An 18,685-nucleotide genomic window follows, 5' to 3' on the forward strand; every position below is an offset into this window, starting at 1 on the left:
ATAACCCATTTATTGTCACCACTCAACAGACTGAGTTGTATGGTTGTGTTTGTGTGGTTTTCTATAAAATAAACAGTAAAATAAACATGAATATACATAATAATAACAATGATAAATTACAACAATTAACCGAGCAAATGTAGTATGGTATTTTAACATCAATAATTAAACAAGCACATTATTATAAAAAACAAACTGAAAGAAAATGTAAGATAGGCTGTATCTCCTATATTATATTCGACACAGATGTAATCTGACACCTTGTTATGCTGTGATGATGGTATAGCGCTGCTTTGACTGGATTATGAGTGCGCATGCGCGTGGCGAATTTTCCACAACAGTTCTCCCATTAAATATAGAAAATATACAGCAAACTCTGCTTCAAACAATAACATAACATGTAATAATAAAAAAAGTATAACTCTAGTCCAGATAATAATAAAGTTATGTATACAAACATACGAGCTAAAGTGGCATGAATACACGAGGGGGAACACACACACACACATCTAGGATATAACGTTACATCTCGGGCACAATAACTTATTTCCAAGCGTAAATGCAGTACTCATCCAGTGTATAATCAAGGATTACAAACTTACTTTTGCATTCACGCACAACACTTCGTCCGAAATGCGGTATGTAAACAGTTTATACCGATGTGCACTTCAGCGTCAATCTCCGAGTCCCGCTGTATTGTAATACTAGGGACTTTAAGCAACAGCCTCTGGTGGAACGGCAACGCCATTCTGGCGTTGTATTGCGCATGCGCGAATTTAACTGCTACATTGTGACGTTCTACTTTAACGGTCTACTACGGGAGAACAGCTGATTTGCCGGAGTCGCTACAACGTGAGAGATTAGGTAAATAAATGTTATGTTTTATGGCATATGACACTGTAATTTGCATCAGTTTATAATTGTACCACTAGTGTTTTATATAATATGTGTTAAAATGTTTTAAACTTAAGCTAATTTTAACTATTTTTTCCGTTTGTATAAAGATATGTCTGTTGTTAGCAACAACACCTCAGGCAGCATTGAGATCAGAGATGATGTGAAGCGGACAATGTAAGTATTGCATTTATCCTTCTCAAAATCCTTGTTAAATGTATTACTATGCTATTAAAATATTTTTAATTGGGTAAAGTAGATTAACAGATAAGAAATAGATTAATGGATTGGTTATTTTTATTAGTTATCAAGACTATTAATTATACATACTTTTCATAAACTAGCTATATTTACTTCATGTTTCTTGTTGATTAGAGTCCCTATGGAGTGGAAAGAGCAACATGATGTGCTTCTCTGTAGAGAAATCCTGCTCACAGAACCATACAGGTATAAAAAGGGCAGTGTTGACAAGGGCAAGGCCTGGTCAAGTATAGCAGACACACTGAATTGCTCTCAAGAACCCAAATTCAGAGTTATGCAGAGGTCAGTGAGGGAGAGATTCAACTTGATTCAGACGAAATACAAGGCCAGAAACAATAAGACGAGAAGAGCAGTGGAACATCTGCAGAAATAACAGAACTTGATGAACTAATTGAAGAAATAACGGAGAAAGAAAGAGCAGCTGAGGAAAACAAAGGGAGTGATGAGAGTATGAGGAAGTTAGAGACGGACAGGGCCAAAGCAGAAGAGGCAAGGAAGAAGGCCATGGAGAGGGTTAGCCAGACCAACAGGAGGCTTAGTGAAGAGGGAGAGGACTGGACAAACAACAAACGTAGGAGAAGGAGTGGGAATGACACCATTGAATTTTTGAGGGAGAGAAGCCAGACTGAGAGGGTTCTAAGAGAAAAGGAATTGGAATTGAAAAAAATACAGGTTGAAGAGCAAGCAAAAGCAGCACAACAAACACAAAAGCAGATGAGGGACATGATGCAACTAATGCAACAACAGCAACAGCAAATGCAGGCAATGCAGACTATGCTACTTCAGCAACAGCAACAGCAAGGGCAAGCATTACTTAGCCTCATTGAAAATATGTCAAAGAAATGATTATTCTTTTGCCATTTAAAAACATTTATTTGTGATTTCATTCATAAAACATTTCAATGTATAAATCCTTCTATTAATAATAAAATATAAAATATGTTAACATAAAATAGCATATTTTTAATAACATGTTGTTAGTAGCCTATACTTTATTACTTTACTTTATGTATATTGTGTATTTGTGTAAACTATGTATACTATATTTTTGTTAATAATAAAATAAAAAATGTGTTATTATAAAATGTCTTATTCTTTTTAAATACAATTCTGGTTTTATATTGTGTGTTTGTATACTATGTTATATTTATTTATCTTTATTTTTAAATGTATTTATATATACATAGGCCTACATAGCAGTGTAGTTTTGCATGTATGTGTTACCTCATGAAAAATAGTCACGAATGTGTGGAGGATCCAAGTTAAAAAACTGCGATGTCTGATTACCGTACAGACAAGTTAGTGCATTTCTTAACAAAGCAGATACACTACTCAAACCAATTTTTTAATTCTTTTTGAAGTCCATGAACTTGAAGTAGTTTGCTATGTCCCCAAACAACCACTCCACAGACACTCTGAGTTCACTCATTCGTTTGTTGTATTCCATCATTTGAGGGGTGAGATGAACATGTCGAAATGGGGCTTGCAGATGCACACGCAGTGGGTATGCTGGGTCCCCATACACACACATTGGATGGCCATCTACAGAGATGGCATGACGTTGCAGCAATGCCAACAGCCCAGATTCTGCCAGCATTTCAGAGTCATGCTTCTTTCCCTCTGTTAAAATATATTTTTAAATTAAAAAATGTTTTTATTTTATTTTATAAATTTTAAAGGGAATGACAATGTTTCCATAGATGGTAAATTATTCAGACATACCTACAGGGCCGTACAGATGGGCAATCAAACCATTAGGGATGGCTACAGCCTGGTATTTTAGACTGTGGATGCGTTTGTGTCAATTATATAGGATCCTCTGTGTTACACCTGGTCTGGCAATGGGTCGTACAGTGCCATCAATAAACCCAAAGCAATTATCCAGAGGGGCTCCCATTTGGAGGATGCAGTCAGCATAGTTTCTCAATGCTACAGGGTTCAGTATGTTTACATTCCACTGCGTTATCCTGTGATGATGTGCAGAATATATATAGTCCAGCACGGAGTTTGTGGCCATGCACAGGACTGGGACTTGTCGGTGACCAAACCTTTGCATCATGTCACTGTACCGGCAAGGGTATGCCAGCCTCTTAAGGAGCATACACAGCGCCTCGACTCCTCCCACAACACGATCTCATTGGGAATCCCGAGAACATCTACCAGAATTGGTAGGTCACATTTTCTGACACGAAATTCATTTAAGCATTCGTCTTCCTCCATGTAATCAAGGTTAAAAGGCAAGTATTGCTTACATGGTTAATCTAGGTTTTTAGACTTATTTACATCATACAATATTAAAAACTCCTCTTCTGACAAAAGATTGTCATTTAATGCCAAAAGCAATCCTTCTCTTGCTTTTTTAAATGACATTTTTTTGTATCTCAATAAATGAATTAATGCCGCGTTGCGCTGTCCTGTTTACCGTTGCTTAGTGATTTTTACGTTCTTGGCTACGGCGGTGTGACAGCAAACTTCCGGTCGCTGTAGCCGTTCCATTCGCAGCTGTTGCTTAAAGTCCCTACTGTCTCTGTGAGGGCGGGGGAGGTCACATGCTCAAGGTTTCTGGACGCTGATTGGCTCAGGTAAGGTGCCGTGTGTGCCTCAAATACAGAGGGAGAAATTATAAAGAGAGGTTAGGTTGGACGGCAAACTATAGCCTTTTTTACAAGAGTTAAATGCTTTTCCTTTAAAGAGATAGTTCAGATTTAAATAATAATTTACTCACCCTTGAATTTGTCCTATGTCATACGTTTCTTTGTCAGACCACAAAAGGAGATTTAAATAAAATGTCCCGATTATGCTTGCCCATATAATGTCAGTCTATGGCGAATAACGTCAAGCTGTTAAAATAGAAGCCAAAGTATAACAGAGTGGTTTTATTTATTATGTGATGTACAGTATATTCCAAGTGTTCTGTGGGTATACAATAAGGTTGGGTGAGAAACTGACTTGATTGTTGATTGACTCCTGACTTGATTGTTGGTCTCTTTGCATGACTGTTCATGAGACACTATTAGTTCAGTTCGCTCTGAATTGCACAAAAGTTCTGAAAAACAAAAAATCAAGATTAATAAAAATATGACTCCGGACTGGAGCTTCGGTTGTCATGACAGTCAAAATGACAGCTGATAGATGAACGTGATCACTTCCTGTTGCAATGAGCACAACAGATATATTTACCTCAGAGAAAAAAAAGTGCTGTATATAGATTCTATTTTATTTTGTTTTTATTCATCTTGATTGTTCACAACTTGTGTGCTTTTCCTAGTTGAGTTGGATTGAATTGCTTTGCTTTGCTAAAAGAGTCTCATGAACACACATTCATGCACAGAGACCAGCAGTCAGGTAAATAAATTATGAAATAATTTTTATTTTTTGGGGCGAAATAACCCTTAAAACAAATTGTTCACCTGAATTGTTTTTTACTTATACTCATGCCGTTCTACAGACACCATGTAAGACATGTATGTCATACAGGTTTGGAACCACATGAGGATAAAAAAAAATTATGACAGAATTTTGGGGTAAATGTTTTGAGTAAACTATTATTGTATTGTAATTGATACTTGTCTCTGACATTTCACTTTTTAATAATAGCTTTGATAAATGGATGTGAATTTATTCTGTTTTTTTTCCTCCAATTTTACAGGAGCACTTTTGTGATGCTGCAAGTGGGAGTGGATTTCTTGCTTAGCTGGAAACTGCGGAGAACCACATCCTGTCATCCTGAAAAAAACGGAAGTGACTACTTTCTCCAAAGAGGTCCAAATGCCATTGGCACAGACTTTGTTCAGTGATCAGTAACATACATTCAGCCAGGGCCGTCCTTAGGGGGGTGCAACTGGTGTGGTCGCAACGGACTCCACACTTGAGGGGTAAACAGACTGAATGAGCCCCCACCCCACCCCCAGCCGGGAACACTCCCTACTTTGCACCGGGCCACGCATCAGATAAGTACGGCCCGGCATTCATGGTTGATGGTAATGAATGAGATGCTGTGGTGTAAGCAGATAAATGTAAGCACTATCCACCTTTTTCCTCAATGCAGAAGTAAGTCTATGGGTGAGACTTCCGTTTCATTAGCCGCTATAATGAGGAGAATAACAACGTGCAGTAAACGACAAGTTCGTTCTTAATATAGATAACAGATTAAAATAGTATGATAGGACACATCAATTGTCAATCTCAAGCAGCAAAACTAACTGTTTTGTACAGCTAAAAGTAGCTGGACACAAAGGGACCGGAAGCTACACCCATAAAATTTACGAATGGCGGCACCCTTTTATACATCAGGAAAAAGGTTGATAAACCTAATGAAATTCAGAATAAATATTGACCAAATAAGAATAGGTATTTTGTGCCTTTACACTGATTTGCTTTAACATTATGTTTTAATTTTTGTAAGAACATGTTGTTTACATGTATTGAAAACACTGAATGTGAAGACATTTTGGGGATAAAGTTACAATGTTTCAATTTAAATATATATTTGTAAACATCTATTGATTTGTGGGTTAATTTATTATTGTCATGTATACATTCCAGGAGTGTTAAATTTGACTTTTTTTGCTGTGCAGGATAGTTTTTGTAATGCTAACTCAGTACACTGGAGTTAAAATATCAAGAGTTAAAATTTGTCTTAAAAGTGTTAAATTGTAACTCTTTACACTGGTGTTAAGGAAAAATCAACACTCTATGGTGTGGACAAGAGTTGTTTTTTAACTCTATACCGTGTACATATAACTCAATCATAGTGTTAAACATGTAACTCTTTGAAGAGTGTTAATGTAACTCTGAAAAGATTGGGACAATATGAGCACTTTTTCGGAGTTGATTTTAACTCTGCTAGAGTTGAATTAACCCTTGCAATTTTGCTTTGTAGGTAAAAGTCTGATAACAAGCATGTTACTGACTGTTCAATCGCATGAGTTCAGGGGATGTAAAAGTAATTGCCATACTCGGTAGAGATGAGAAAACAGAAGCATCATTCACTATTCCAAGAGACAATACTTCTAGTTCTAACAGACAGAAGAAACCAGCAGACGGAGAACAGGTTAATTTTTGAAGTCCCATTTAGGGATCGTCACTCACCGATAGCCGGGTCCGGGCGTAATTCTGTAGAAAGTATTGATGAAAGTCCAGGTGAAAGTCAGGAGATAATAATCCAAAACACATAGGCCACGAGAAACAGGATCCGATGAAGATTCACCGTCGATGAGTCCGAAGACACCAATACAGCGCCAGATCGCTGACACTCAGATGACGAGGTGAAACAGCAGCACTGATTCACCAAGACGTCCAAACTCCAGCAGCCTGACAGCAGCAGTGGAACAAACTTCCCAGGTCGGCTTTAGCACCAGCTCAGATAGAGATCGAGATAACTCATTTAATATGAAATATCGGTTCTCACAGCTTGAAATCCCAATAAAAAAAATAAAACTGGGACTTAAATACATGGGATAATGAGCTAGACCTGATGAGACACTCCTTAGACATACGAGCAAACTAGGTATGAGAGCACATGGGGAGCAAAAACACAACACAGACCATAATCCTGACAATTATGTGCATCATGTTATGTATTATTTGGCAGGTGTTAGGGTGTTGTACCAGTTCTTAAATAATTATTGAACTCAAAAAAATTAATACAAATAAACACACACACACACACACAATTGTGATGCATTTCATTGGAAAGTTAATGCAGCCAAAGTGATCGTGATTTGCTTAATAGTCTTGAATGCATAGCCATCATATATTAGCTTCTGATTGGTTTCATGAATCTGTTGCATGACTGTTAAGCTTGTGTTGACTTAGTGACAGCACAATTAACTGTAGAACATTCGTTGTGGAAGCTTGTTAATTACTCATTGTTTTACCATTTTTATTAAGTTAAATTAATCTTAATTTTTTAACTGTCACATGCTCACAGTCAGCCTGTTTAACATTACCCCACAATACATGTTATTAGTACGTCTCTTCTTTTTGACATGGTTTTATAATGTTGATTGAGATGTATGACATTTTAATATGCCATCATAATAATTGACTGTTAAAATACCATGTGTTAGAATGTGTCATGATTTGGCTACGTTCATCTGTACAGCATAATTTGTCAGTGGTTGTCTATATGTTTTAAACTATTTGTATTTTTCTTTTATTATGTAGAGATCTTGCTCAGAAAATTGATCCTGGGAGCTGGACTGAGAAGACTGGACATGATATTGTGGTGAATAATATATTGCATAATTAAATTTTTCAGTGAAATATGATTGCCCGTAATCTGCATTTCATATACAAGACATTTGATAAAGAGGACAGCAGCTGATGTTTCATGTATCACTAATATTACCTTTTGTTAATTATAGGGCTTGCCATGCCAGATCTGTGGAAACGACTGGGATTTTTATGCTTATGGTAAAGTGTCCTTTGTTTTTACACAATGTCCAATCTATCCTTTTTTAAGCGTTAACACTATTTCTGTTAACCCAGCAGTGAATATGTTCTCCATTTACTATTTCAGTTAAGTTGAAGAATTTAACAGGGTGATAGAGAAACAATTGAGAAAAGAGGGGAGAGAATCCAGGTGGAAGATGGTGCTGCTGCATACATCACAATGTGTGCTTTAAATATTTAAAGGTCGGGAAAATTCATGTCAATAATATGTTATTTCTATTCAGATTTCTTGCATCTCTATTTTTTTTCTCAGTTCAGATAGGCTTTCGTGACATGAATTTTTCAAGAACCTTTGTTCCCACAACATAAAAAAAAACTATTTTTCCAAATCTTTGAACAGCATCCAATAACAGTATTATGAACATTAATTGGTATGAAGATTTATATAATTATATTTGTATTGTATATGTGTGTGCGCTCTGTGGTCACTTAGATCTTTTAAATATGAAATGTAAAATTAGAGAGTAGAACATGTTCAGCTGAATGTTCCTTATTTCATTCACTTATTTCTCTATTTCTCTCTTAGGAGTCAGTGAAGACGTTGTCCACGAAGTTCACATCATGAACAAATTTGTTTTTGTGTATGTTCGACTGTTGTAATATATTATTTTATAAAATATACACAGTCTTAAATCTACCCTAGAGTCATCCTTGTATCTTCCCTCTGTACTTGAAAATGTGGTTAATCTAGTGACTGAAAAGACTATACCATGATTCCTTGTTTATTTTATTGATGAGTTATTATATTATGATATTCATACTGACTCGGAAGGCGGCGCTGTCTAAAAAACTAGGGTCCTAGAAATGCGGTCCTTCAAATGCGTTCCTGAAAGTGCGGCCCCAGGTTTTGCAGGCAGGTAATATTGGTTGCAAGGGCTGCTTCAAGTGTGTGACTGCACAGGGCCTAACGCCTCTAGAGGGCCTCGCTCTGGTCTGCATTTTATGCCATTTATGTCTCATATTACTGTTTTTCCAACCATTTTTTCCTTTGAAAGACTAAAATAGTCATAGCTGATAGACAGTATAAGACTCTGTGTATAAGAATCAGTAAAGCTGTTTGTTGTTAGGATGAAAAAAAGTTTTAGAAAGTTTTAAAAGCTGGACTAGAGCCCTGCATTTCACCTTGACTTTTTTTTTCACCCCAGGCCTTGGGCCTGTTTTAGGTTTCTACTTATTTTTATATTTTAGACATCCATCAATTAGTGATGAAAAAATTGCTGCGCTGGTCGAAACAGCACAAGACTGAGCTACCGTGACTGCAAAGAGCGACTCGACGGTGTTTATTGTCCCGCAGCTGAAGAGTTCTGCGCTCAAATGCACACAATAACATACATGCCAACCCTCCCTAATTTTCCGGGAGACTCCCGAATTTCAAAGCCCCTCCCGAAAATCTCCCGGACCGACATTTCTCCCGAATTTCTCCCGATTTCCACCCGGACAACAATATTGCTACACCATCCGTCACTGGGTGCCGTTTTAGACCAAAATCTTGTGCTCCCATGGCGTCTGTCGTTGCTATGCAACCAAACTGCGCTCTGCATGATGACGACGAAGAAGTATCAGACGTCTGAAATGAAAGGCAAGAACAGCTATTTATTTAGCTTTAGACTGTTACATGAAAATTTAAAAATGAAATGTCATAATTATAATGTTTTGAGAGTTTACTTATGTAATTGTTGCATTAGGCTATGAATTTTTTAATATCTCCCTAATTCTGAGGTCTCAAGGTTGGCAAGTATGCACAATAGGCTTAAGCTTGCCGCAAAGCATCAGCAAAAGTAATTACCATAAATGTGTCAGGGGGAAATAGGAATGAGATATTTGAATTATTTACTAATAAATAGTGTTTTCTGAGTCGGTGTCGCAAGGATGAAGTTCTTGACTTGCCACCTCTTCATTAGACGCGCCTTTAGAGAGAAGTGCATTTTTACGGATTATGATTATAATGAAAGGTTTTGTTTTAGATTTGTTTTATTTTGTTAAGTAGTAATTATAAGCTTTCTATATATATTTATCATGTCTGTGAGGCATGTAGGTTATTGGCTGATTTTTGGTTACTTGTTGTGAACCACTCTGTTTGAGACACAACGGCAGAAAGCACATCGTGTTTGTTTTTTTATTTTATAAAAACGCATTTTTTTTTTTTTTAAGTGCATACAAATAAAAGTAAACCCTTTATGGTTAGGAATGATGCATTGCTCTTAACTTTATGAGCAAAAATGACATTGTAGGCCTATCCACTGAAAAAATCCAAGTGATTGCGCTGGTGCCTCCATGTCCTGCAAAGCGAGCTTTAGCTTGCACTCTCCGCACAAACTATTGGATATAATGCACATTTATCTAGGTTTAACGTTTAAACAGTGATATATATGCTTGAACTGTTTTATATCTATAGATTTTATTTAAGGCAAGTCGTGATGATTTGAGAAGGCTATATTGATCAAACATAGGCTCACTGGGCTCTTGGTCGTTACATTAGAAAACAAAAACGTATATTTAATGAACAAAAATGCTCCAAACGTTTTTCTAAATTAATTAAATACAAAAACAAAACAAAATATCATCACTTTGCCATTGCACACAAAACTGAACTATTTTAATAGCTGGAACAGTAGTATAAGCTGTTTTGGGAGAAGGGGGCGGGGGGGGATGGTTTGGGGGGCTCGGGCTGGTAATTCTGATAAACTGTCAGACACGGGCCGGGTGTAGTCTAACAGCACTCATCAATGTCAAAATTATCAAGATGGCCAATCAAATCAAAGAATGCGGATCTTACTGTCACAATGCAACTAGAGTTTGCAGAAAGATGTACAGTAGGTGCCCAACCAAAATGTTGTTTCCACCGCTGTGAGCGCCGCCGAAGTGCATTTGCAGATTTTGACAGCTGAGTGGCGCTTTAACCACGTTATCCAACAAATGCATCAAAGCACATCTAGTAAACGAACCAACTTAAAACGAAAGCAAATACTCCCTGATGATGTAATCTGTGAAGGTTGCATTTCTCTCTAAAGGCGTGTACAGTGAACTGTATAGATGATCGTCAGGACTGTGAATTTCATCTTGCAGCCGACAAGAAAACACTAGTTTATTAATAAATAATATGTATATTTTTCCACAATCATTAGGCTACTTCTGCCTGTGCTTTGTGGCAATGCGTGTGCTCGAGCGTGGAATATATGAAAGCTCAATATGGATAGACTGTTTGATTTGATGTAAATCTGCGATTATTTGAATAATAACTTAAAAGGATGACTACTAGTAACTAGAAAAATCTTAAGTGGGGGAAGTCCTATTAAATACCCTCTAGACATCTGTTAAAGTTTTCAAAACATTTTATACGGATTTGCATAAATTCTGCTTTCATAACCGTCTGTAACGGAGAGATCTGAAAATGTGTTTTGTCCTATATTTACCTAGCACTTGAGTTAAAAATAAATGAAATTTTTATTTTTAACAAAGTGTTTTTGAGAGTGAAGGACTAAAAATTATTTGCTACAAATACAAACATGTGGCTTTTATTTTTATAAATGTTTTCCGGTGATTTGTTATTTGTGACATTACATTTTTTTTATTCATTATTTATTTATTTTGTATTGATAATATCATCTTAAATAAAGATTGAATATTTGCTCTTAAGCAATGTTGGCCGATATTTATGTGTTATCATTCTTGATGATGCTTAGAAATAATAGAAAGCAGATTATTGTTAGTCTTAGGTTTAATAAATAATAGCAAGTTTACAATAAATTGACAACATTACAATCAATTTGTTACATTCCAGTAGCGCATCCATTGCACTGCACTACAGCTGGCAAAACCTTCTGAAGGTGGTCAATGTATCTGTTGCAGACAGTTTTTGTCAAGCAATTGCACAAAAAAGTTACAAAGGCCTCAAGAAGCTTGTTTTTATTTCTTGGCTTGACCTGACGTCTGATGAATTCCTTCACTGCGTGCCACATCAGCTCGATTGGATTAAGATCTGGTGATCTGCAGGCGAAAATAAAATGGACGTTGGACGATTTTGTCAAATATACACTTCGTAAACCAGAATAAAAATAAAAATCTGCGGGCACCAACAAGAAGAACAGCTTGATTGCAAAGAAGATACCACACAGCCATACCTGCTCGCTGATGGGACAACGAGGAAAATCATTCATGGATGCTACACAACTCAGATCTACACGTCATACAGTATTTGTTCATGTCTAGGTAAATTTGATATTTTTGTGTTTTAACTATTTTATGTTTCTGTGCAAAACCTAATGAATGTGACTGACTAATTAACCTCTACACATCTGATATATGCTTTAAAGTTGCCACTTTGCCCATTTGTTAAATAAACATTGAAATTTATATATTTGTCTGAAGACTCTTGATTTTATGTCTGATCTTGTACATTAACACAATACAATGGCTTTTTTGTTGTTGTTTGTTTGCACTGAAAATAATATTTTATTAACACTTAAAGGATTAAAACAACACCAGGGTTGTTTAACGCCACATAGTGTAAAATTTAAACAACAATAGCAAGTGTAACACTTTACACTTGGAGTGTAATTTTTCTACACTGTAAGGTGATATATTTACACTTAAAAATTAATGAACAGTTTATGAACTATGAAAAGTTTACTTTAAACACTAGACAGACTGGGACCATATATGATATTTAATAGTGTTAAAATTGATACTTTAAGTTTTTTTTAGTATTGTAATGTGCATTTCTAGTGTTCTTAAATATTATTGAATCATATTAAAATAATATTTTAAATGAATTGTAAATAAACACAAATAAACTGCACTAAATTTACTTGAAGTGGTTTCAATTTTACACAATTAGCTAAATTAGCAAATAGCTAAAAACTAATTCTTAAGCATATCTTCAAATATGATTAATATAATTATCGTTTAAAAAAAATAAATTTAATATGGATTTAGTATGATAGAATCTAAAAATAATTATGGCACAAAAAAAAGCTCTATTAATTTTTTTTTTTTTTCTTCACCTGGGCTGCTGGTCTACAGCAGAAGTGAAACTGGTGTGTTTCGGTCCAGATCATGTAACCAATCAAACAGTGACTCTGGGAGTGTGAGCTGAAAATCTCATTTGCATTGTCAGGGTGGAGTGATTGTGATCCTCTCAGAATAGAGCAGCTCTGTCTCCAGAGACCATGTTCAAACCCCAAGAGCTTTATTTGACTAGATTTACTGCTACTGATCGAGCTTCTGAAAAACACCTGGACAAACACTACATGCATCTTCATCTATTAGTTGAATGATGTTGTCAGACACAAATGGAGTTTGTTGAGAAGCTTTATTGAATGTTGCAGCAAACCCAGCAGATTGAAAGATCAGCCAGTGCTTTGACACTAGAGCTCTCTTTCAGTATTGAGTTGTAAATGACTACAGCTGCAGCACTAGACTCGTGTGAATCCTGCCTGACACAGGACACTCAGAGAGAGCAGCACTGGAGAAACATCAGCACTGCGAGCGACTAACACTTCAGATTCCAGACTAGGAAAGGCTGGTGGCTGGTACCCTACACGACACTGAAACGGAGAGAGGCCCGTAGCTGACACTGGCAACGAACTGTGGGCGTACTCCACCATAGAAAGTTGTTGACTCCAGGAAGAAGGATTCTTGGAGACCAAACATTGCAACGTCCTCTCTAAATCTTGGTTGGCTCGCTCAGATTGTCCGTTGCTTTGGGGATGATAACCCGAAGACAAGCTAATGGACGCTCCTAACAATTTGCAAAACTCTTTCCAAAATTTGGATATAAACTGAGATCCCCTGTCCTAAACCACGTCTACCGGGAGGCCATGAAGCCGAAAGACGTGATCTAGAACAGTGACCGCTGTCTCCTTGGCTGTCGGTAATTTGGGCAAGGGAATGAAATGTGCCGCCTTCGAGAATTGGTCCACTACAGTCAAAACGACCGTCATGCCATTAGAGGGCGGGAGGGCGGTAACAAAATCTAGAGCGATGTGGGACCAGGGTCTCGAAGGGACAGACAGCGGTTGAAGAAGCCCATCAGGAGGTCGGTTAGATGACTTACCACTGGCACAAACTGAGCAAGCCAAAACAAAATCGCGGACGTCGCGAGCCATCCGTGGCCACCAGAATCGTTGGCTAACTAACCCATTAGTTCTACTTATCACTGGGTGACAAGCCACATTAGAACAATGACCCCACTGGACAACTTCGGACCTTAACTCCTCCGGCACAAATAAACGGTTCGGTGGGCAACCGGACGGAGGCGTTACCCCTTCTAAGGCCATCTTGACCTTCGACTCGACCTCCCATACGAGTGCTGAGATCACTAATTTCTCAGGTAAAATACACTCGGGAGTCACTGGATGGCGGAGGGATCAAAAAGACGTGATAAAGATTTGGGTTTGACATTCTTGGAACCCGGGCGGTACGATAGGGTAAATTCAAAATGACCGAAAAAAAGTGCCCACCGAGCCTGCCTGGAATTGAGTATTTTGGCAGTTCTTATGTATTCTAAGTTCTTATGATCGGTCCAAACAATAAAGGGAACCCCTGAACCCTCCAACCAGTGACGCCATTCCTCTAATGCTAATTTGACCGCCAACAACTCTCTATTGCCAATGTCATAATTACGTTCGGCAGGAGATAGTCGATGTGTGAAAAACGCGCAAGGATGTACCTTATCGTCCGAAGCAGCACGTTGGGACAACACTGCTCCTACCCCCACCTCTGACTTTTCTCCGCCTTGACAAAAAGTCCATTCTCAAGTAACCTCTGGACCACTCGTCTGACGTGTTGAACGTGTTCCTGGAGAGATGAAGAAAAGATCAGTATGTCATCCAGGTAAACATATATAAACTGATCTACCATATCTCTCAACACGTCATTCACGAGTGCTTGGGAAACCCTGGGCGAGTTGGAGAGCCCGAACGGCATGACCAAGTACTCAAAGTGCCCTCTAGGGGTATTAAAGGCGGTTTTCCATTCATCCCCCCTCCTGATGCGGACCAAATGATATGCATTGCGTAAATCCAATTTTGTGAATATGGATGCTCCCTGCAACCTCTCTAAAGCTGTAGACATGAGTGGTAAAGGATAGGTATTCTTAATTGTGATGTTGTTCAGCTCTCGGTAATCAATGCAAGGTCGCAGAGAACCATCCTTCTTACCCACAAAAAAGAACCCCGCCCCCGCTGGAGAAGAGGAAGGACAGATGAACCCAGAGGCTAAGGAATCAGAAATGTATTTCTCCATGGCCTCCCTCTCAGGAATAGAAAGAGATTATAACTTGCCCTTAGGCAGAGACTTACCTGACACTAAGTCTATGGCACAGTCGTAGGGACGATGCGGAGGGAGAGAAGCAGCACGGGACTTACTGAACATTTCCTTCAGGTCCAAATACTCAACGGGCACGTTTGGCAGAACCATGTTCTCTTTCTGAAAAGTCCATGAGAAAAAAGGATATGGTTTCTTGATGGTTTCCAGACGTTAGCAGTGTGATTGGTTCTGTATGGTGTGTGATGTGAGGCAGTTCCTGGCCGTTGAGTGCGGTGACATGGATGGGGAGAGACACAAGAAGGACAGGAATGTTCAGGTGATGTGCAAGTGAAAAATCAATGAAATTACCTTCGGCTCCGGAGTCCAGAAGGGTGTGACACTCGTGATGTTGATTCTTCCACCGCAGTTTCACCGGAAGGAGGGTCGATGATGTAGGTGAGGACTTCTCAGCGGATATCCCACCCGATAGTAGCCTCAAGTTTACTATCAGGCTGGCTCTTTTACCGGGCATGAGTAGGTGTTATGAGCAGAGCCTCCACAGTACAAACACAGTCCTTGGGACCTCGGCCATTCCCTCTCCCTCCGGGACAGCCGAGCTCTACCCATCTGCATGGGCTTGTGGTCGTCGACAGAACCGACCGTGTTCTCTCGACTCAAGCGCCCCCTAACAGGAGAGATGGTAGACCTTGAAGGACTGGGTTGGCGACCCAAGCGATTAATCCGTGCGTCATCTCGTAGAGCCAGTTCAATGAGTCCGTTGAGAGTGGGGGGCAGCTCGAGGAGGTAGATCTCTTGCTGAACACGGTCGGATAACCCATGCAGGAATCTATCCCACTGCGCCGCCTCGTTCCACTGGCACGCGGCCGCCAGGGTGCGGAACTCGATGGAGTAGTCGGTTACTGAGGAAGAGCCTTGACAGAGTTCCGAGAGTCGATGAGCGGCTTCCCTGCCGGTCGCGGCCCGGTTTACCCACACCGCCGTCCCCCATAAGGCCGCCTTGCCAGACAATAATGTGAGCGTGAACGCTACTTTAGAATTCTCATTAACGAAGGTGCGTGGCTGTAGGGCGAAATGCATTGAACACTTAGTTAAGAAAGTTCTACAAAACGCTGGCTCACCCGCATAGTTCTCCGGAGCCGGAAGTCGCGGCTCAGGCCGGAAGTGGTCCTGGGGAATCTCCCGGGGGACGGGCGGCGCAGGCGGTGCAATGGGCGCAGTGGGAGACGTTAGTTGATGGATCTGCTGGGTGAGCTCGGACACCTGTGCCACCAGCGCTTGGACAGCACGTCCGGTGTTCGAGATGCTCTCCTGCTGCTGATCCATTCTTTTGACGCTGTGATGCATGAAATCTGTGAGTGTATTGGTGCTTGCTGCTTCCATGGTGGTGAGATCGTTATGTGACGGTGGATTAAGGAAAGTCTGGAAGCAGATGCGAGTTGACAGATTTAATGTCAATGTCAATGTCAATGTCACCTTTATTTATATAGCGCTTTAAACAAAATACATTGCGTCAAAGCAACTGAACAACATTCATTAGGAAAACAGTGTCAATAATGCAAAGATGATAGTTAAAGGCAGTTCATCATTGGATTCAGTTATGTCATCTCTGTTCAGTTAAATAGTGTCTGTCCATTTATTTGCAATCAAGTCAACGATATCGCTGTAGATGAAGTGTCCCCAACTAAGCAAGCCAGAGGCGACAGCGGCAAGGAACCGAAACTCCATCGGTGACAGAATGGAGAAAAAAACCTTGGGAGAAACCAGGCTCAGTTGGGGGGCCAGTTCTCCTCTGACCAGACGAAACCAGTAGTTCAATTCCAGGCTGCAGCAAAGTCAGATTGTGCAGAAGAATCATCTGTTTCCTGTGGTCTTGTCCTGGTGCTCCTCTGAGACAAGGTCTTTACAGGGGATCTGTATCTGGGGCTCTAGTTGTCCTGGTCTCCGCTGTCTTTCAGGGATGTAGAGGTCCTTTCTAGGTGCTGATCCAGCATCTGGTCTGGATACGTACTGGATCCGGGTGACTGCAGTGACCCTCTGATCTGGACACAGACTGGATCTGGTGGCCACGGTGACCTCGGAACAAGAGAGAAACAGACAAATATTAGCGTAGATGCCATTCTTCTAATGATGTAGCAAGTACATAGGTTGTTATGGGAAGTGTTTCCGGTTCCGGTTTACCTAATTAATGCAGCCTAAAAATCCTTTAACGGATTTGGATAATAAAAGCATATTAGTATGTTATGTGTATGCCAGGTTAAAGAGATGGGTCTTTAATCTAGATTTAAACTGCAAGAGTGTGTCTGCCTCCCGAACAATGTTAGGTAGGTTATTCCAGAGTTTGGGCGCCAAATAGGAAAAGGATCTGCCGCCTGCAGTTGATTTTGATATTCTAGGTATTATCAAATTGCCTGAGTTTTGAGAACATAGCGGACATAGAGGATTATAATGTAAAAGGAGCTCATTCAAATACTGAGGTGCTAAACCATTCAGGGCTTTATAAGTAATAAGCAATATTTTAAAATCTATGCGATGCTTGATAGGGAGCCAGTGCAGTGTTGACAGGACCGGGCTAATATGGTCATACTTCCTGGTTCTAGTAAGAACTCTTGCTGCTGCATTTTGGACTAGCTGTAGTTTGTTTACTAAGCGTGCAGAACAACCACCCAATAAAGCATTACAATAATCTAACCTTGAGGTCATAAATGCATGGATTAACATTTCTGCATTTGACATTGAGAGCATAGGCCGTAATTTAGATATATTTTTGAGATGGAAAAATGCAGTTTTACAAATGCTAGAAACGTGGCTTTCTAAGGAAAGATTGCGATCAAGTAGCACACCTAGGTTCCTAACTGATGACGAAGAATTGACAGAGCAACCATCAAGTCTTAGACAGTGTTCTAGGTTATTACAAGCAGAGTTTTTAGGTCCTATAATTAACACCTCTGTTTTTTCAGAATTTAGCAGTAAGAAATTACTCGTCATCCAGTTTTTTATATCGACTATGCAATCCATTAGTTTTTCAAATTGGTGTGTTTCACCGGGCTGCGAAGAAATATAGAGCTGAGTATCATCAGCATAACAGTGAAAGCTAACACCATGTTTCCTGATGATATCTCCCAAGGGTAACATATAAAGCGTGAAGAGTAGCGGCCCTAGTACTGAGCCTTGAGGTACTCCATACTGCACTTGTGATCGATAGGATACATCTTCATTCACTGCTACGAACTGATGGCGGTCATATAAGTACGATTTAAACCATGCTAATGCACTTCCACTGATGCCAACAAAGTATTCAAGTCTATGCAAAAGAATGTTGTGGTCAATTGTGTCAAACGCAGCACTAAGATCCAATAAAACTAATAGAGAGATACACCCACGATCAGATGATAAGAGCAGATCATTTGTAACTCTAAGAAGAGCAGTCTCAGTACTATGATACGGTCTAAATCCTGACTGGAAATCCTCACATATACCATTTTTCTCTAAGAAGGAATATAATTGTGTGGATACCACCTTTTCTAGTATCTTGGACAGAAAAGGGAGATTCGAGATTGGTCTATAATTAACTAGTTCTTTGTGGTCAAGTTGTGGTTTTTTGATGAGAGGCTTAATAACAGCCAGTTTGAAGGTTTTGGGAACATGTCCTAATGACAATGAGGAATTAATAATAGTCAGAAGAGGATCTATGACTTCTGGAAGCACCTCTTTCAGGAGCTTAGATGGTATAGGGTCTAACATACATGTTGTTGGTTTAGATGATTTAACAAGTTTATACAATTCTTCCTCTCCTATGGTAGAGAAT

At 39.2% G+C, this 18,685-nt stretch overlaps 1 long non-coding RNA gene and 1 gene segment (V, D, J or C); both read left to right on the plus strand.

Annotated features, from left to right (window-relative positions):
* LOC132125477 (Ig kappa chain V-III region PC 2485/PC 4039-like) overlaps positions 1 to 18,685 on the plus strand; it is a 370,198-nt gene that overhangs the window by 224,152 nt on the left and 127,361 nt on the right.
* Positions 702 to 3,682, plus strand: LOC132125025 (uncharacterized). The gene is made up of 2 exons (XR_009426835.1): positions 702 to 879; positions 3,421 to 3,682. It is a non-coding gene; the product is annotated as an uncharacterized LOC132125025 (long non-coding RNA).

This window comes from Carassius carassius, chromosome 43 (assembly GCF_963082965.1).
Source record: "Carassius carassius chromosome 43, fCarCar2.1, whole genome shotgun sequence".
Classification (NCBI taxonomy): Eukaryota; Metazoa; Chordata; class Actinopteri; order Cypriniformes; family Cyprinidae; genus Carassius; species Carassius carassius.